A 19,143-nucleotide genomic window follows, 5' to 3' on the forward strand; every position below is an offset into this window, starting at 1 on the left:
TGGAGGTTCCCCCAGGTCTGGGCCTCGCTGCTGTCCCCAGCCTCCATACCCTCCACAGTGGGTAGTTTGCCCTAGTGACAGGAAAGGACGCACACCCCAGCAGTAGCCCCAAGACCTGCTTTATTAACCCAGCCTGCACAGCTCTGGTTTGGACCACATACACAGGTCAACAACCCTGACATTTAACAGCTGCTCAAATGCTGACAGGCAGACAATAGTAGGGAAAGCCAGAGCACACTACTCCTCAAAGAGGGCTGCCAGGAAGCCCTCTGGACCGTCCCTCTGCTGGGACTCCCTCTCTCCTCTGGCTCTCCAATGTCTTCCATGAGTTCCTCCAAGTCCAGGTCACTGGAACCATCATCTTCAGGGGGAAGATTACTGCCTCCTGTGTCAGGAGCTCCTGAGGTCCAGGACCTTCCTTTCCCAATGGATGAGCCCCATAGCCAGCTGGTGGGGTAGGGTGCTGAGACACAATTTTAGTTTCTTTCTGCTCAGGTACGGTGGTAGCTGAGGCCTTGCTTTCAGGAGCCTTAAATTTCTTTTTAGGGCCTAAAGAGAACAAGGAACAAAGTTGAGAGTCCCTTTAAGTCACCTATCTGGAGTTTTACAGCCAGATTTCTGAATTCTTATGTTTAATGCATCTGAAAAGATAATCGCCATCTGAATGCAGAATACAGGCTCTCAGGTCACACGTAGACTCTAGCCTGTGTCAGCTGGGTATCCAACATGGGTCTTGAACAAATCTGAAACCTTCTGAGCATTAGTGAATTTGAATTTGAAATGTCAAGAAGCTGGAACGTTGGCTCAGTAGTTAAAACAACTTGCTGGTCTTGTAGAAGGCGGGGCCTCAATTCCCTTTCTCACATAGTGGCTCCCAACCACCTATAACTCCAGTTCCAGAGGCTATGACATCATCTCCTGGCACCAAGTATGTATGTGGTGCACAAATATATATGCACTAAAACACCCATACACATAAAAACCTTAAGTACATATTAAAAATAAATAAATAAAATGTCAAAAACCTAAGGCCCATTCTATGAGATGGAACACATACCTATCACTCTTAAAGTCTCAGGATCTTTGAGAAAGACTAGGGCAGGGCAAAAGATTGTATAAGAGCCAGAGGTAGTTGGAACAGTATTTTCTGAACACAATTGGGCAATTGCCCATATGAACTCACAGTGATTTTGACAGCAGGCATAAGATCTGTGCAAGCTTAAGCCATATAACATTGCAGTATGTAAAGGACATGAAATCTTACTAGTAGCTGTGAAGCTACCGGCATTGTTTTTGAAAAGATTTAATTTTATTTTATGTGTATGGGTGTTTTCCTTTTCCCTGCATGTACACGCATCACATATATGCAGTACAAAGGGGTCAGAAGAAGAGTCATGGATGGTTGTGGGCAATCATGTAGGTGCCAGAAACTGAACCTGAGTCCTCTGGAAGAGCAATCCCTGCTTGATTTAGCTTAGTATCTGATTAGAGAAGGAACGTCAGTTGTCTTTAATGACATGACTGATCCCTTGGTCAGCCAACTACACTCCAGGCCAGGCCCCACTCCCAAGACTAGCTAATGGGGCCTGATGGGGTGAGGGGCAGAAGAAGACTCAAGTGAGTTCTAGGAAAGGTAGGGTGACACAGAGAAACCCTGTCTCAAACCCCACCCCACCCCCAAAAAAAAGAGAAAGAAAAAATTCTCAAAAGAATTAACAATATTACGTTTAAAAAATCAGGTGACCCACACCTTTAGTATCAGCACTTGGGAGGTAAAGGCAGGTGACTTCTGTGAATTTGAGGCCAGTCTGGTCTACAGAGTAAGTTTCTGGTCAGCTATGGTTACACAGTGAGACTGTCTCAAAAACAAAACAAGTTGGTGAGATGGTTCTGTGGGAAACCCACGTGGTAGAAGGAGAGAACTGACTCCCTAATGTTATCTTCTGGCCTCTACTTCTGCACCATGGCATGCACCATGCACACACAGACAAAACAGGTGAGTGTAAAATGCCAAGTATCTAGTCTTGGAACAGTTGAAAGACTTAGTAGGAACATCACGGAATGAATTCAGAGAGCTGCCTGCCTCTGCCTCTTGAGTGCTGGGTTTCCATACTAGAACTGGGCACAATTAAGTTTATAAAGTATGTTCTATGTTCAATCTGAGATATGGCCCTTCACTCAGAATTTCATATGTTCTTCCCCACTCCCCCTTTGGTGTTTTTGAAAAAGGGTCCCACTCTATAGCCTAGAACTCATGTGTAACATGGGCTAGCCTCAGCTTCATAATCCTCTTATACAACAGAAAAGCAAGAATTGTTGAAGAATTGATCAGAAATGACCCAGGGAGGGGAGATGCAGACAAGGACTTCCCTCTCCCTGGCCTTCATGTCTCTGAGCCCTACCTGGATGGTGCAGCTCTGAATTCCCCTGTTCTTCTCTCCCCTCCCAAAGCGCGCCCAGGAGGGACTGTGGTCTCGCTGCCCAGAGACTCCCTTCACAGTCTTCTCTTTTGAAGTCCCATCTTGTCCTCCTGCTGGGCCTGTATAAGCCCCAGCCATAAGCATGAAGAAAATTTGTTGATGGCTTGGCATGGCAGATGATGACCACACATTTGGCTTCTGCCTTGTTCTACATCTCTGGCTCATTCTCTGTCTAGCAGTTCCCTCAGTAGCCTCCAAGTCCAGCCACCTTGACATGCTGTCCCTGGGTCTTCTCCCCACTATGGTTATCCTCAGAATCAGCCTTGGTGACCAAGCTGAGCCCTACACTTTTAGCCTAAGACTTTGAAAACAAGAATGAGGAGCTATGACTTTCTCCCTGGCATCAGCCCAGCCTGTTCTCTCAGGTCCTGGAGATGAGATTCAGTCCAGCACAGCTACCGGAAAACACTCTGCCTCTGCCCTCCCTCCCTTTAGGACTTGCCCCTTTCCAGCTGCCTTCCTTACCTCTGGACTTGGTTTTTCTGGTCTGTATTTTAGCTGGCTTGGGTCTAGGCAAAGTTGAGTCCTTCAATAGGGAAAGAACAGAAAAAGGCAAATTGAATCACAAAACTCTTCCCAAAAAACTGAGGAGGCCCCTAATCATGTGATTCCCATGCAAACATGAGGAACTGAGTTCAATCTCTAGAACACACATACAAAAGCTGAATGGTGAGTTTTAGGTTCCTGTGAGGGGGAACACTTATAATCCCAGCACTGAGGACATGAAAATAAGTGCATCCTTGGGGCTTATTACCTAGCCTATTAAGTGGACAAGCTTCAGTTCTATCTCAAAAACCAAGATGGATGGCACCTGAAGAATGATGCCTGAGACTGACCCCCTAGCCTGGCATGCATTTACACACACATGTGTGCACACCTACACACACATACTCTCATTTTAGTAGAGGTTTGATTGCAGCCTGATGTAGTTTAATCTGTATCAGGACAGAGGAAATGTGTAGTCGCCTTCCCATCTTGTTTAGTACCAATCAATGCAAAGATTGGATGCATAAGAAGAAATTAGCCTGGGGTGGGTAAATTAGAGACTATGAGATGGCTCAGTGGCTCCAAACCTGACAACTCCAGTTCAACTGGAAGGGCCCACAAGGTAAAAGAGAGAACCAACTCCCTCAAATTATTCTCTGGCCTGCATTCCCACCCCCAAAGTAAGTAGGTGTAATAATAATTTTGTAAAGAGGTAAACTAAAAGAGAAGTAGAAAATAAATGTTTCGAAGTGATACTAAGAAAATGGGTGACATCAAACCCAAAAACAAAACAAAACAAAAAAAAATCAACAAAGCCTGCCAATGGTGGCACATGCCTTTAATCCCAGCACTCGTGAGGCAGAGGCAGGCGGATCTCTGTGAGTTTGAGACCAGCCTGGTCTAAGAACTAGTTCCAGGACAGGCTCCAAAGCCACAGAGAACCCCTGTCTCAAAAAAAAAAACAAACAAAAAAAAAAAAAAAAAAAAAAAAAAAAAAAAAAAAAGAAAATGGGTGACATCTTAAGTTGCCACAAAGGAGGAAGGAGTGTTAAAAACAACTAAGGGTTCCCCAAAATTACATGAAGAACCAAAGAAACGCAGCACAAATTGAGACTGTGATCAAAAAGGAATTTCTGAAGGGCTGAGAAAGTCCAACTATGAGGAAGCAAAGCCTTCCTTCCTGGAGCTCCTCAGGGTGGGGCCAGACAGTGCAACCTGGGGCTGGATGGTTCACAAGACACCCCGAATCTATGCCAACCACATCCCTTCAGGAATCCCAAGGAAAAAGTAACAAGAACTTCTTTAAACCAGTATTTGAAGCTTTGCTTTCTTCTCTTCTTTCTCCTCCTTTCTCCTCCCTCTGAGTCCTTCTCTTTCTCCAGACAAGACTCAGGGCTGTTGGACTCACGGAGCATCAAATCTAGAAGAGGGAAAGGAAGGAAGACTTGTATCCAAGATGCATTAGGTGAGGTGGAGGTGATTTCAGGAAACTCATTTTCCAACCCTGCCTGAGTCCTCAGGATGGTTTCCATGTCACCATGACCCCACTCATCACTGCTCACCCACCTGTGTGGGCCACAGTCACAAGCACTCCCACTAGAGAATCTGGATGGGGCAGATGATGCAGGCTTGGGTCCTGTGGAGAGAAGAGGCTCTCCACCCTCCCACCCCATCCTCCTACCTTTCCCTTCCCCACTGCCGTCAGATCCATTGTATCGACTCCAGAAACCAAACGAGTTAACCCGCTCCTGAGGAACCAAGAAACAACAGTATCGCCCACCACCCTCCCAGGCCCAGCTTTTCCCTGTCTTCTAGATTCTAGTTGTGACAAAATCTGCATTCATTTTCCAAACTGTTTTCTCTTGAAGTATCACATTAGCTTTATCTGAACCTTTAATGGAGATTAATTGTAGTCTCTTTCCTGGATTATTCATGATGGAACAAATAACTAGGAAAGAGAAATACACATGTCATTCTCTACCCCACCCCTGCTCCTTTCAGAGAGATCTGAGGGTAAAACCTGTGTTTGGGCTAAGAGAAGACATCACCTGTCCAAGGTTGTGGAAAGGGGTGAGTGGCTTCAGCATCAGGGAAAACTGGCCAGGAAGGAAAGGATAAGCTCTAAAATAAGAGCAGCAATGGGGAAGGCTACCAGTTCCCTGCTGTAGGGTGGCAGGAGGAGTAGATTGAATGGGACCCAGCATGTGGGCTGAGCACTTGCCCACCTGAATATTGATCTGTTCTGCCTTGTGAGCCATTGCTATCGCTGCCTCCAGTTTCTGGTTGTAGTCCTTGTTCCTGCATTTTTTCTGAAATAGAAAGTTAGAATTCATGCTAAATATACGTTTAAAAAATAGTCAATAGAGAAACTCTCAAATAGCTAGTAATTCTTGAAATTATTCAATATGGGGCTAGAGAGATGGCTCAGCAGCTAAGTATTGTTGTTCTTCCAGAGGACCCAAGCTCAATTCTCAGCATCCACATCAGGCAATTAATAATCATCTAAACTCCGGCCTTGGGAGGTATGAAGCTTTGGGCCTCTGTAGGTACCTGCATGCATGCGCACACACCCACAATGAAAAATAAAATAAATTTGTTTTGTTTTGTTTTTTTGAGACACAGTTTCTCTGTGAAAAAATCCTGGCTGTCCTAGAACTCATTCTGTAGACCAGACTGACCTTGAACTCACCAATATCATCCTTTAAAGGCATGTGTCACCACTGCCTGGTTTTTCTTTTTTTAATAAAATTTTTAAAAGAAATATTAATCAGTAATAATATTAGAAAAATGGCCAAAACATACCACTACCTACCAGACATTATCACTTTTTTTTTATATGCAGGATCACACACTGTAACTCAGTTTAGCCTGGCACTTATTGGCCTCAAACTCACAGCAACTCTCTTGCTTCAGCTTCCTTAATGCTGAATTATAGGTGTGGATCACCATACCTAACTTAGACATTATCTTAGCTACAGGTGCTTAACTATCAGTTCCAGATACCGACACAACACTCTGCTCAGAAACAACACTCTCCTTCCCAATAAACTTGTGACATTTCAGTGCCTTCTCCACAGTGACCCACACAAGGATTTGAGAGCAAAGCAGACAGAAGTTCAGGTGACTCCACTTTTCAGTTCCTCACAAGTTCCCCTGAACCAGCAATTTAATGTTCATGGTTCTATTGAATAGGAGGTGTACAACAAACATTTCTTCTTCCTACTCCATAATCCCAAAGGTCATCTCATTAGGCTACAGGATCTCTGCTCACTTTAAAGCTAGTGAAACCCAAAATAATTACAGGGAGGAAATATGATTTAGATAAGCACATGCTTCTCAACTAGGGAAGACTGTCACCCAGAAAATGAGGTTTGAGAACAATTCACAAGGTTTGGGAACAATTATGTGGCTGTCACAATGAGAAGAGGGCAAGACATATGGTACAGGATGCTGCAGTGCCCAGGTGTGCTAACAGGTGCAGCTAACACATGCATTCAAAACAGGTGTTGATAACGCCTGTATGCAGAATAGGTGCAGCTAACACCTGCATGCCAAAAAGATTCAAGCTAACACCTACATTCAGATCAGGTGCAGCTAACACCTGCATGCAGAATAGATGCTGCATGCAGATCAGGTGCTACTAACACCTGCATGCAGAATAGATACAAGTTAATACCTGCATGCAGAACAAATACTAACACCTGCATGCAAAACCAGGTGCTGCTAACTACACAGCAGAGGATTATTTGCATCAAGATGCTCACAGTGCTGGAACTGAGAAACCCTGAGTTAACCTGGGCCCTTATGGTTGCCACTCCCAAACTGACTCAGAACATGGTGTGGTGGTACTTGCCTGTAGTCCCAGAATTTAAGAGGTTGGGGACAGATGATCAGAAGTTCAAGGTCATCCTTGACTACATAGTGAGTTCCAGGCCAGCCTGGGATATATGAGACCCTCTCTCAAAAAAAAAAAAACCAGCAAAGAGTCACATAAAGAAACCTGAAACCCGCTCCCTGTATCACAATAGATACCCAAAGTTTGCTCACCCCTCTGGCTAGCTCCAGAGACAGCTCCTGGAAGTTCTTCAGCATACTGACTGGGATCCACGCACGAGAAAACTGTTTCTCCAAAATATGTCACATGATACTTGGACTGTAACAAAAGATGGGCTTGTTTGGGTTCCTGCCCTTCCCTCTGCTTTTCCCTTGTCAGAAATGGTCGAGAAAGACAGGGTGGAGAGGGATTCACAGGGAAGATGCTGGAGCTCATATGCTCCCTGAGCCCTGGCTCACCTACCCAACTCACTGCACTGTTCCGCTACGCTGACCTTAGGAATCCCAGGCAATGTGTACTGAAAAAAACAAAAATGCCCTGCTAGGAAGCAAGTGTATCTCGATGCAAGTTCATCTCTATATATGTTTATCTTCCCTCCATATCTGTCATCCTCATTAAGTGACTGCTTCCACACATGTCTACTGGCTAAATCTATGTTTCTAACTCTGAACATGTTGGGACTGATATGTAGCTGCTTGGGCCAGAACCAGGAAACTCACCGGCAGGGAATCTAGATGAGACGCGAAAAGAAAATACTCCCCCAAGTCAGGATCCGTTTCTATCATGCCTGGCCACCTGGGGAAGAGAGATAGGAGGAGAAAGGACCAATGGTTAGAACACAACTTCATCATCATGCACACATGGAAATGAACAAGATGTTTTGTAGAAAATACAAATGCTATACTCTGTTAGTCCCTAGTAGTACTCACTACCAAATGATTGGCATGTCTTCCACCAATATAAAAGAGAGCTCAGTCATCCTAACATGCCCGTGGACAGAACCTCTGGCTGGAGACATCACCAGAAGAGATGCTAACCTACTCATCCTTCTCATGCCTCTCAAGTCTCAACATTTTTAAATGTCTTGAAGCAGGGCTTGCCAGCAATATGACTTACAATCCAGGCACTAGGAAAAACTTAGGTAGGGTTTCAAGTTCAAGGCCAGCATTGTCTCAAAAGCAATGCAAAACAACACATGAAAGTGCTTTAGGTCCTCCTTTTTTTTTTTTTTCTGACTCACTGCAACATCAATGGACCTATTTTTTCCAGAGATCCCACCTCTACCCAGGAACCTACAGTCTTCCAAAGCCTTCCAGCTTAGCCCTCACTTTTTCCTCACTGATGCGCTTTCTAATGAAGATACCACATCTATGACAAACGATTGCCACATCCTTTCCTTCCCACATGACTCTACCACTCCCGTGTTCAGGAAATGTTCTCTGTTATGGTGCCCTACCAGGGATAACCGTATTGCTTGGCCCAGATGATGGACCCTGGAACATAGGAGGCATAGGCCACGTCGCTCTCACATCCTGTCCAGGTCTCCTCAGGAATATCACAACGATTGTAATTCAGGTCTGCCAAAAGAGAAGGACTGTAGACATGGGAGGCTCAAAGGGTCAAACTAGGATGAGGGCCACAGATAAGGCAAAGGGAAGTGGTACAGGCTGCAGGTGGGAGAGAAGAGAAACCCACAGAGGAAACGCAGCTAGAGTCAAGACAAGTGGTGCCTCCAAAAACAGATAAGTGTTCGCACCCCAGAGTGACCTGTCCCTTCTATGGAGCAGTGTGGGGGTGGTTTCTCTAGGAGGCTTTCTCATCTGAAAAATAAGTGCACTGGACAAGATGGCCATAGTCTGTCCCAATCAGTTTCAAACATTCTAGAATAAATGCTAAGCTCACTGGGTCTTTCTCACTTGCTTTCCCTCACATGTCATATATCCCTCTCTATCCACAATCCAACACCAATATTCCAGGAAGCACAGATACAATCAGACAAGGCTGACATTAGCGGAGTTCACTCAGTATAGAAATACAGGTTCCCAGGCCACCCATGCCTTCCTCCCCCCAAACAGGAAAATCCTCCCTTCCCAGTCCCTACAAGGACCCCTCAATGTCAGCCACACCTAAGCTGTACCTAATTGAAAGGTACATGCTGGGAAAGAAACAGAGCAGCAATAAAAACTGAGGGGTGCATTTCCATTGCCTTGTACCTGGATTCTGATCACAAGACCAATTATCTGGGAGAACTGAGGGATCAATGTCTCCACGTAGCTGCCGCCATTTCTCACACTTTGGAGAGGAACACTGGACCCAGATAAGACACTGGCCTGTGACAGGAGACAAAAACATGCTCTTCTTCTTCCATCCAACTAAATTGAATATAACTTTCCCGATGGCCACTGAATCATATCTGAGACATAGTAACGGTCAAGTCTCTGAATTAAAATGGCAGAGTGAAAGCTCAGAAAAAGCATCAAGATGCTGAAGGCAACCTAACTTGGTGACAGAGCTGACCTTAGAACTCAAGTCCTACACTGTGATACTCTTCCTGTATTGACATCAAATAGAAAGGTTGCTGAAGCCCTGCAATTCAAAGTATGCACAGTTTCCCCAAGGTTTAGTTTTCAGCACCCACATGAGGCAGCTCACAAATGCCTTAACTTCCATTCCAGGGCATCTGATGTTCCCTTTTGGCCTCCATAGGCATTTTGCTCATGGACACAAACCCACACTCTGACACACACAAACACAATATTAAAACTTAAACAACAACAAAGACACTTTATAGGTTGCCTTAGGGCTGGAAGTATAGCTCAGTGTTCTGTAGAATATTCTTAATTTTTGCAAAACCCAGGAGTCCATCCCTGTAATCACAAAGAAGCAGAAAGCTTGAGGCTAGGAAGCTGCTTTCCTTGGAAGTAGGAGAACTGAGTTAGATCCACATTCTTCCCATGTAAAAAAAATGCTGGGTATGGCGATAGGTGCTTGTAATCCTGGCACTGGGGAGACAGAAAAAGGATGATCCCTAGGGCTCACTGGCTAACTAGCCTAACCCTATTTGATGAGTTCCAGGCCAGTGAGAGGCCCTGGGTCTGACTCTCTGACATAGCACTAATATTCTCCAAATACTAACCAGCACCTCTTTTGTGCACAATACCTGCAATTCTAATTCTTATTTAAATCTCAACAGATTTATCTTTCTGCTATCAAATTACAAGCTTGTGGGGCTGAACAGATGTCTCAATGATTACGGGCACATACAGAGGACCACATAGGGCATCTCTTAACTAACTGCATGTAACTTCAGCCCTAGAGATTGTCTTAGTCAGGGTTACTATTGCTGTGATGAAACACCATGACCAAAGCAACATGGGGAGGAAAGAGCTTATCTGGCTTAAGCTTCCATATCACAGTTTATCATCAAAGGAAGTCATGAGAGGAGCTCAAACAGGGATGGAACCTGAAGGCAGAAGCTAATGCAGAAGCCATGGAGGGTGCTGCTTACTGTCTTGTTCATCATGGCTTGGTCAGCCTTCTTTCTTATAGAACTCAAGACCACCAGCCCAAGGGTGGCACCACCCACAATGAGCTGGGCCCTCCCCATCAATCATTAATTAAGAAAATGCCATACAGGCTTACCTACAGCCCAATTCTTTTTGGGGGAGGTAGTTTTTTGTTTGTTTTGAGACAGGGTTTTTCTGTATTGCTTAGAAGCCTGTTTTGTTTTGTTGCTTGTTTTGAGACAGGGTTTCTCTGTATTGCTTAAGAGCCTGTCCCGGAACTAGCTCTGTAGACCAGGCTGGCCTCAAACTCACAGAGATCTGCCTGCCTCTGCCTCCTGAGCACTGGGATTAAAGATGTGCGCCACCACTGCCTGGCTGCCTGGAGCCCAATCTTATGAAGGCATTTTCTCAATTGAGGGTCCCTCTCCTCTGATGACTGTACCTGTGTCAACTTGACATAAAACAAGCCAGCCCAGGGACCTCATTTCCTCATCTGGCCTCAAAAGGCACTGCAATCATGTGCACAAATCTACATACATATATTTAAAAACAAAATAAATCTTTAAAAAATGACAAAGTTGCATCCTTTAGGTCCAATGCCCAGAGTTCATCCTCCTCCACAAGACACAGGTCTGGATCCAGATCTATTTTCTTAACCCCTTCACCTTATTTTTAAGGCATGATCTCTCTGAACTTGGAGCTTCCTGATTCTGCCCGTACTGGGCTTACAAGCACACACCCTGCACCTAGTTTTTTCACATGGGTTTTAATAAAGGCTCAAACTCAGATCGTCAAGCTTGCTCATCAAGCTCTTTCCTGACCAAGCCATCTCCAAGGTCCTCTATCTTCATTTTGATACCTGGACACTAATGACTGCCCCCACTCAGCCACTACCTCAGATCTCTAAGTGGAATCTGTTCCTTCTCATGCTCCTCACATCTCTCCAGGTAGAAAGTATGGAAACTTCTTCATTCCCACAGCCACTAGGCCTGTCTCCTGTAGAAGCCATCATTCTCTGAGATGCACTTTATTAGACACTAGCTAGCCCTACTGCCTCCTTCACAAGGATGGTAGCATCCTACTCAGTCTTTACCTCTCCACTTCGAGCCTTCAGTTCAGATGACAACCACATCACAGGACTACCTCACAAGCATCCCATTGGTGTCTTAGCCCTTTCCCCACACCCCTCCTCAGTAACCTACTCCACTCCTGCATGACCCAGCCAGTCACTCGGGAAAGCACACACACTCTCGAGTCATATGTTCAATCAGCCTCTGATAGAAATGCCTTGTCCTCTCCACCTCACTTGCTCCCACTCACTTTGTCGCAGTCTCCAGCACACCAGGCTGTCCCACCCACTCCAAGAGCATAAGGACCTCAGGCATCCATGTGGAATCTAGGCACAGTAGTGCACACCTTTGATAGGTAAGATAGGATCCCTGGAATTCATTGGCCAGCCAGCCTTGCTGAATCAGTCATGTCCAGGTTCAGTGAGAGAACTCATCTCAGCATATAAGGTAGAGTGTGAGTGAGGAAGACAGCTAAGGTTAATCTCTACTCGACACACACACATTCTCACACATGCACACACGCAACATGCGCGCACACACACCCACATACAAAACATTTTATATCATCAAACAATGTTTCGCCTGTAAATTTGCTGTGTTAAATTTTTACCCACTGTCAAATTTTACCTCACCCATATCTAATCTCGTCTCTCAGAATCATCAATCACACTTAATTTGGGTCCTTTCAAAATATCATCATATTACATACGAATCATTTCTTAAGCAATTTATCTAAAAACAAAATACTAGGGGGCTGGAGAAATGTCTTGGTGGTTACAATCACTTGTTTTTCCAGAGGGTCTGGGTTCGATTCACAGCACCCACATGATGGCTCACAATCATTTATAACTATACTTCAAGAGGAGTTAACCTCTTCTGGTCTCTGCAGGCACTAAGCATGCACATAGCATAGACATATATTCATACAAAATAACCACACACATAAAATAAAAACTAAACAAAAAATACTAGTTGGGCATGACATGTTAGCTAGAAATGACAGTTGTTGGGCCTGAGGTGATGTTCAATCGGTCCTACGTTTGCCTAGCATACATGAAGCCCTAGAACTTCATTAACTCGGGTGTAGCAGCTGTCATCCCAGCAATTAGGAGAAGGAGGATTGGGAGTCCAAGCCCAGCCTGGACTATAAGAGATCCCGTCTCTTAAAAAAAAAAAAAAAAAAAAAAAAGGCAAAAATCAAACAAAAATCACCAAAAAAATTGCCCCTAATAGCTTGGTATTTATAGAGGTGATCTAGCAAGCCTAAAGAAGAGAGCCTGGCTCTTAAAACCACACACCCAAGAGAGCACCAGCAGCTTTTTGTGCCTGACAAATTTTAAAAGAAAAAGAGAACAAAAGGTTGTGTGGGTAGGGAAGTGGGGGTGGATCTGAGAGCTGTTGAGGGAAGAGTGAATAAGATAAATATATTAAAAGAACTAGTAAGAAATGAGCAAGAGGGGAAAAAGAAAAACCTGTTTTCTGCTCACCATGTGCAAGTGTGTGGCTGCATGGCAGTGGCAGTGGAGACTGATGTAAGTCCACACACTCAGAGCATTCTGGTTGCGTGCTCATTTCTGAGAGGCCAGCTTCCTGTTCCCTAGTATACCCCTTTCTCCTGTGTCCTCTCATCCTTCTGGCACTTTCCTTTGCTCAGTTCTTTTTTTTTTTTTTTTTTTTTTTCCATCCAGTCTCAAAAAGTCAGAGTTCCAAAGCTCGGCCAAAGATTGTCTCTCCTCACGCCACACTTTCCCCTAAACCCAAATTTATTCATCTCCATAGTTCTGAAATCCATTTTTCATTCCTGACAATACACAGTTGTGTACTTCTGGATTCTGTTATAAATTAAGTGCAACTTTGCTCTTTGACACCTGTATGCTATTATGTCATATGGTAACATTGTATTGTACTAATTTTTGTGGTACTGACGAGTGAGCCCAGGACAGTGTACACACTGAGCAAAAGCTCTACCACTGAGCTACTCACCCACTCCTAAGACATCTGGGATGTCTTAGATGTCTCACATATTAAATGTCATCTAATACATCTCATACATTAGATGCCAAATTTTATGCACCTAAACCAGAATGTTTAATCTTCTCCCATGGTTTCTTCTACTCCATTTCCTGTCACATACGTGGTATGCCAGACACCGATCTTTTTGATATTTTCCTCTCTTATACTCAACCAATTACTAATCCTTACTCAGTTCTTGTGATTCTATCTCTAAAACATTACAACACCATACACTTCTACCTCTGCTTTCATCATCCTAATCCAAAGCTGCGGTGCTCTCTTGGGTGTGTGGTTTTCCACTGGAGTGTAGACAGTTTCCTTTAAGGTCAAGGCCATCTTTTCATGGCCACTATACATTCTGACAATAGTACTCATTTAGGAATGGGTTTGTCCTCCTCCACACTCCATTCTCTGATGAAGATCATTTTCAATCATTACATTAAAAATGTCATTCACCTGGATACAGTCCACCAATGGCTTCTCACTGTCCTTGGGATAAAATTCTCACTACCTGGTGTTTTCCTTTCAAAGATTTAATTTATTTATACTTATATATCTGTGTAATGTATGTATCTGTGTGTTTGCACATGAGTGCATGTGCCCATGGAGGCCAGAAGAGGGCATCAGATCTTCTACAGCTAAAAGTATATGAGTGGTTTGAGCCACCTGACCTGGGTGCTGAGACTCACACTCAGCTCCTCTGAAAGTGTCTATGGTATTTTCTTTTACTGGGTTACTGCTTATCTCTGTTGTGGAATATTATTTTAACTAGGTAAAGATGTGTTACATTTGTTTATGTTGCAGAATAGTACTTTGACTGTATGAAGGTGGTTATTCTGCATTTGTTTAACAATGTAAGGATATGTGCTTAATTATGTAAAGATGTGTTGAATTTGTTTCACCTTGCCTGCCTAAGGTACCTAATTGGTCTAATAAAAGGCTGAATGGCCAATACATAGGCAGGAGAAAGGATAGGCAGGTCTGGTAAGCACAGAGAATAAATAGGAGGAGAAATCTAGGCTCGGGAGAGAAGGGCAGAACAGGAGAAGGAAGAGGAGAGAATGAGGAAGACATCCTGGGCAAGAAGCCAAGCAGCCACCAGCCAGCGGACAGGAGAAGCAGTGGAAGTAAGTTACAAAAAGGAAGAAGAAAGCCCTGAGTCAAAAGGAAGACAGAGAAATGGGTTATTTAAGTTAAAAGAGCTAACCAGAAACAAGCTTAAGCTACATTAAGCATTCAAAACTAATAAAAAGCCTTTGTATCATGATTTGGGTGGTGGTCCAAAAGAAAGAGCCTGGTATAAATTTGTTTTTATTTATTGAGTCACTACCTAGCTCTTTCCATTTTTTTCAAAGCTACTCCCCATACCTCATCCCCGTGATCTCAGAACTCCAATCACATGGGCTTTTTTTCAATACCCAGAATAAACCAAGTCTTATCTTACCTAAAACTTTCTCCTACCCTCCACTTAGATAACTTCTAGTTGGTTTTCAGGTTTTAGCTGAAACATACTTTCCCTAGGGAAAAAAGTGATTCATTTACCGAAAAAAAAAAATGTTTCGGTTCTCCTTTGAGAAATAATCCATTTACATCTTTCCTTTGGGTGATTTAAGCCCACACAAGTGATCGCCTGAAGAGATCACACTTCCAGCTCCTCCTTTAGCATGTAACTGCATTAAGTCCTTGTTTACTACCATGATGGTGCTTGCAGTCTTTCAAGAGTGTCTCCCTAAGATAAGCAAACCAATTTATGCTTTTACAATAAAAATTGTGCAAATATAGGGATGAGGAGATGACTCAGTCAGTAAAGTACTTTTCATTGCAAGTGCTGAGTTCAGTCTCCAGAACCCATGTAAAAAGACGACAAGCACAGGGCTGGTGAGACTACTGAGCCTGATGGTTTAAGTTTGATCCCTGAGACCCATATGATAGAAAGAGAACCAATTCTTGCAAATTGCCTGAGAACTCTGCATAAGTCAAGAGCATGTACACACACGTACACACACACTGTAACTTAAAAGTTTCTTTAAATTCTGGGCACATGGGGAAATATTTGCAATCAGCACTGGGGAGATGGGAACAGGTGGATTCCTAGGCTCACTGGCCTGCCAAGCTAAGCCTACTTTGTGAGCTCCAGGCTAATGAAAGCCCATCTCAAAACAAAAACAAAAACAAAAACAGTTCCTGAGGAACAACAGCTGAAGTTGCCTTTGGCCTACACGCACATATGAACAAGCATGTACCTGCACACACATGAACAAATACAACATGAATGCACATATGTACAACATGAATGCACATATGTACACATTAAAATTTGAACTATGTACATATATACATATTATCAGACACTAGCTGAATTTTTATTCCACTGGTCCTTATACTTACTATTCTAGGTTGTTGTTTATTTTTAAGACATGATCTCAATATATACTTTGGCTGATCTGGAGCTCACTACATAGACCAGGCTGGCCTCCAACTTACAGATATCTGCCTGCCTCTGTCTCCTGAGTGCTGAGATTAAAGACATGGGCCATCACACCCAGCTTGATTTTTTTTTTTTAATGCATGTGAGCCTGTTTTCTTCCAATTTATTTTTTATTTTTTTAAACTTACTGATAAATTATGTGATCTATTTTATTTCTTATAACCAAACTTCTCAAGGTCATCTTCATTATTTGATACATACATCTATCATCTATCTGACACTCTAAATTGTAGTTTCTCTTAGGAAGGGCGATCAGATTGGCTCATCATTTTTTGTTGTTTTTGTTTTTGAGGGGTTTCTTGCTTTATTTTGGTTTTTTGTTTTTTGAGATAAGGTTTCTCTGTATAGCATTGGCTGTCCTGGGACTAGACTGACCTCAAATGCACAGAGATCCCCCCTGCCTCTGCCTTCTTATAGGTGTGTGTGCCACCACACCCAGCCCAGCTCATCATTTGTCTTTGATAGTTTGTTTTATATCTATGTGTGTGTGAACGTGGGTACAAGCGTGTAAATGCAGGCCATGTGCATGCCACAGCATATGTGTGGTCAAAAGACAACTTTGCCTTCTTTGAGATGGTCTCTCATTTTTTTTCCTCTCTGTATATGCCAGGCTAAGTAGCTATTAAGCTTGTAGAGATTCTCCTATCTCCACCTCCTACCTCCCTGTAGGAACCCTTCATTTACATGTGTGTGCTACTGTATTAAGGTCTATGTGAGCTCTGAAGGTATGAACTCAAATCTTCATATTTGTTTGGAAAATATTTTATTAACTGATCCATCATTGTTCATCATTTCTTGCCCCTATATCTAGCACATCATATAAGTCACTAGTAACTACTATGCAAAGAGTAAGTTGGTAAAGGGATTCAGTGGCAGACTGCATGGTTAGCATATACATTGGGTTCATTCTCAAGCCAAGGAAACAGAAGTTCCTATCTCATCCATCCTTTCCTTCATTCCATCAGAGACTAACATCTTCAACCTTCCTGATAAAGAATAAGTTCTCTGGCTCTTCTCCAGCCCTACCTCTTCAGCCCTCCCGCTTTCCTTTGGTATATAACTGTGTTCAAGTGTCTACCTTCCATAGATGGCATTGCTCTTATTTGCCCATACTATTACTGTTGTGTTGCTTTTCTACTCTTCATTGTGGTAGTGGTGGTTTGATCAAGCTAGGAAACTGTCTACCACTGAGCTGCTTCCCCTAGTCCTCTCTTTCACAATGAAGTTATAAACCTGACATGGCAGCACATGCCTATAATTTAGCCCTTGGGAGGTACAGACAGGAAGATCAGGAATTCAAGGTTATCCTCAACTACTCGGTGATTTCAAGGCTAACCTGGACTACATGAAACACAGTCTCAAAATAAAAGGAAGTTATAAAAAAGAAAAAACATACCATAATTCTCACTTCACTCCCTTTTATCTACCTTTCCTCCTTCTTACTTCTCACATCTAAACTAAAGGTGATGGTAGTAGTAGTAGTAGTAGTGTGTGTGTGTGTGTGTGTGTGTGTGTGTGTGTGTGTGTGTGTACATGGATACATGTGTGCACATGCATGTGGAGGATACAGGTCAACATTGGCTGTGTTTTTTTAATTGCTTCTCCACCTTTGAAAAAAGTTTTGAAGCTGGGCAGTGATGGTGCACATCTTGAATTCCAGCACTTGGAAGGCAGAGGCAGGTGGATCTCTGAGTTGGAGGCCAACCTGGTCTACAGAGTGAATTCCAGGACAGCCAGGACTGTTACAAAGAGAAACCCTGTCTGAAAAAAAATTTAAGATGGTCTCTCACTACACTTGGCATTCACTCATTGGTCTTGACTGTCTGGCCAGTGAACCCCATGGACTCTCCTGTCTCATCTCTCCGGGACTAGAACTACAGGAGTGCACCATTATGAGGGTGCTTTTTATGTGGATTCTAGGGATCTGTCACAGGTCCTTATGCTTCATGGCAAGCACTTTACAACCAAATCATCTTAGTGCCAATTCTTAACCAACCTTGACCAACCCATATACCAGCCATAATGAGACCCTGATAGCTTTACTAATTGTGATGTGCTTGAGCACAATCAGATCATCATTCTGTGACTTCTCTGTGGTTGCATTTGACAAGACTGGGTATACTCTCTCTTTCATGAAATTCTCTCTCACCTGACAGGGTTACACCACCCTCTCCTAACCATTCTATTCTCTTTTCTGGCCACACCTTTGTTCTCTTCCTGGACACCATCTAAAGTACCCAGTCCAGAGTGTGGACTGTGAGAACAAATAACCAAACAGATGAAATCTTTCTATTTCTTCCTCTTTCCATATCATCTCAGACGCAACTGTGAAAGATAAATTACAGTCTCTGTGGTTCCCTCTAACATCCTAGTTACTGCATATCTCCTCCATCTTGAATTTTCAGCCCAAGTTTTTCCAGGCTCTGCTGAGCTCCACCAAAGCCACCTTCTTCTCTCTGCTGGCCCTTGATCTGAGAAGGACCCTGAATCATTGTCTTCTGCTTGTCTTTCAGAATGCACTCACCGTCCATCTTGGATTTCCTCCATTTTCTCATCTTCTGGGAAAATAAAATAACATACTGTGAGGTGGGGAGAGACAAAAAAGGATCTTTGTAGGCAATAAAAAAACAGTGACATAACCACCAGAAAGTTTCAAGCCTGGGGCAGAAAGTCTTAGCATACCCATTATTTCTTGAATAAGTACTTGAACCAGGATCCAAAGACAACTGGCTTGGGCTGACAAGACGGTCTTCCCCAGAAGCCATAGTGGAAGGAGAGAACTGACTTCCAAAAACTGTCCCCTGACCTCCACCCATACACCACATCATGTGCATGCCCTCTACTAATAATAAATAACATTTTTAAAATGCAAAGGGTATCTGGGAGCTGAGAGAGAAGACCCTAGTTTGGCTCCCAGGGCCCACTTTGGACAACCCACAACCACCTATAACTCCAGCTGCAGGGGACCCAACATCCTCTTCCGGGTTCTGTAGGCACCCACATATACACAGTACACAGACACATAAACACACTTACATACACGTAAATAGAAGATCTTTTAAAGGCCATATAATGACACTTATTAGCTTTCTTTTTCTTTTGCTTAAAGAAAGTCTATTAAATTTCTTCTTAGAAGCCAGCTGGTCTGGCTTAGATGTCCCTAATCTCAGAGTTCACTTCCTTTTCTAGAGAAGATGCAATCTCTGGAGTATCAGGTATTATCACCTTCTCCCTGAAAATGATATTGTTTAAATAAAAAGTTTTC

General features: G+C 43.3%; 1 pseudogene; it reads right to left on the bottom strand.

Annotated features, from left to right (window-relative positions):
* Positions 1-237: 237 nt before the first annotated feature.
* On the bottom strand, positions 238-18,409 carry LOC127215264 (zinc finger CW-type PWWP domain protein 1-like; annotated as a pseudogene).
* Positions 18,410-19,143: the final 734 nt, after the last annotated feature.

This window comes from Phodopus roborovskii, unplaced genomic scaffold (assembly GCF_943737965.1).
Source record: "Phodopus roborovskii unplaced genomic scaffold, PHOROB, whole genome shotgun sequence".
In the NCBI taxonomy this organism is placed as follows: domain Eukaryota; kingdom Metazoa; phylum Chordata; class Mammalia; order Rodentia; family Cricetidae; genus Phodopus; species Phodopus roborovskii.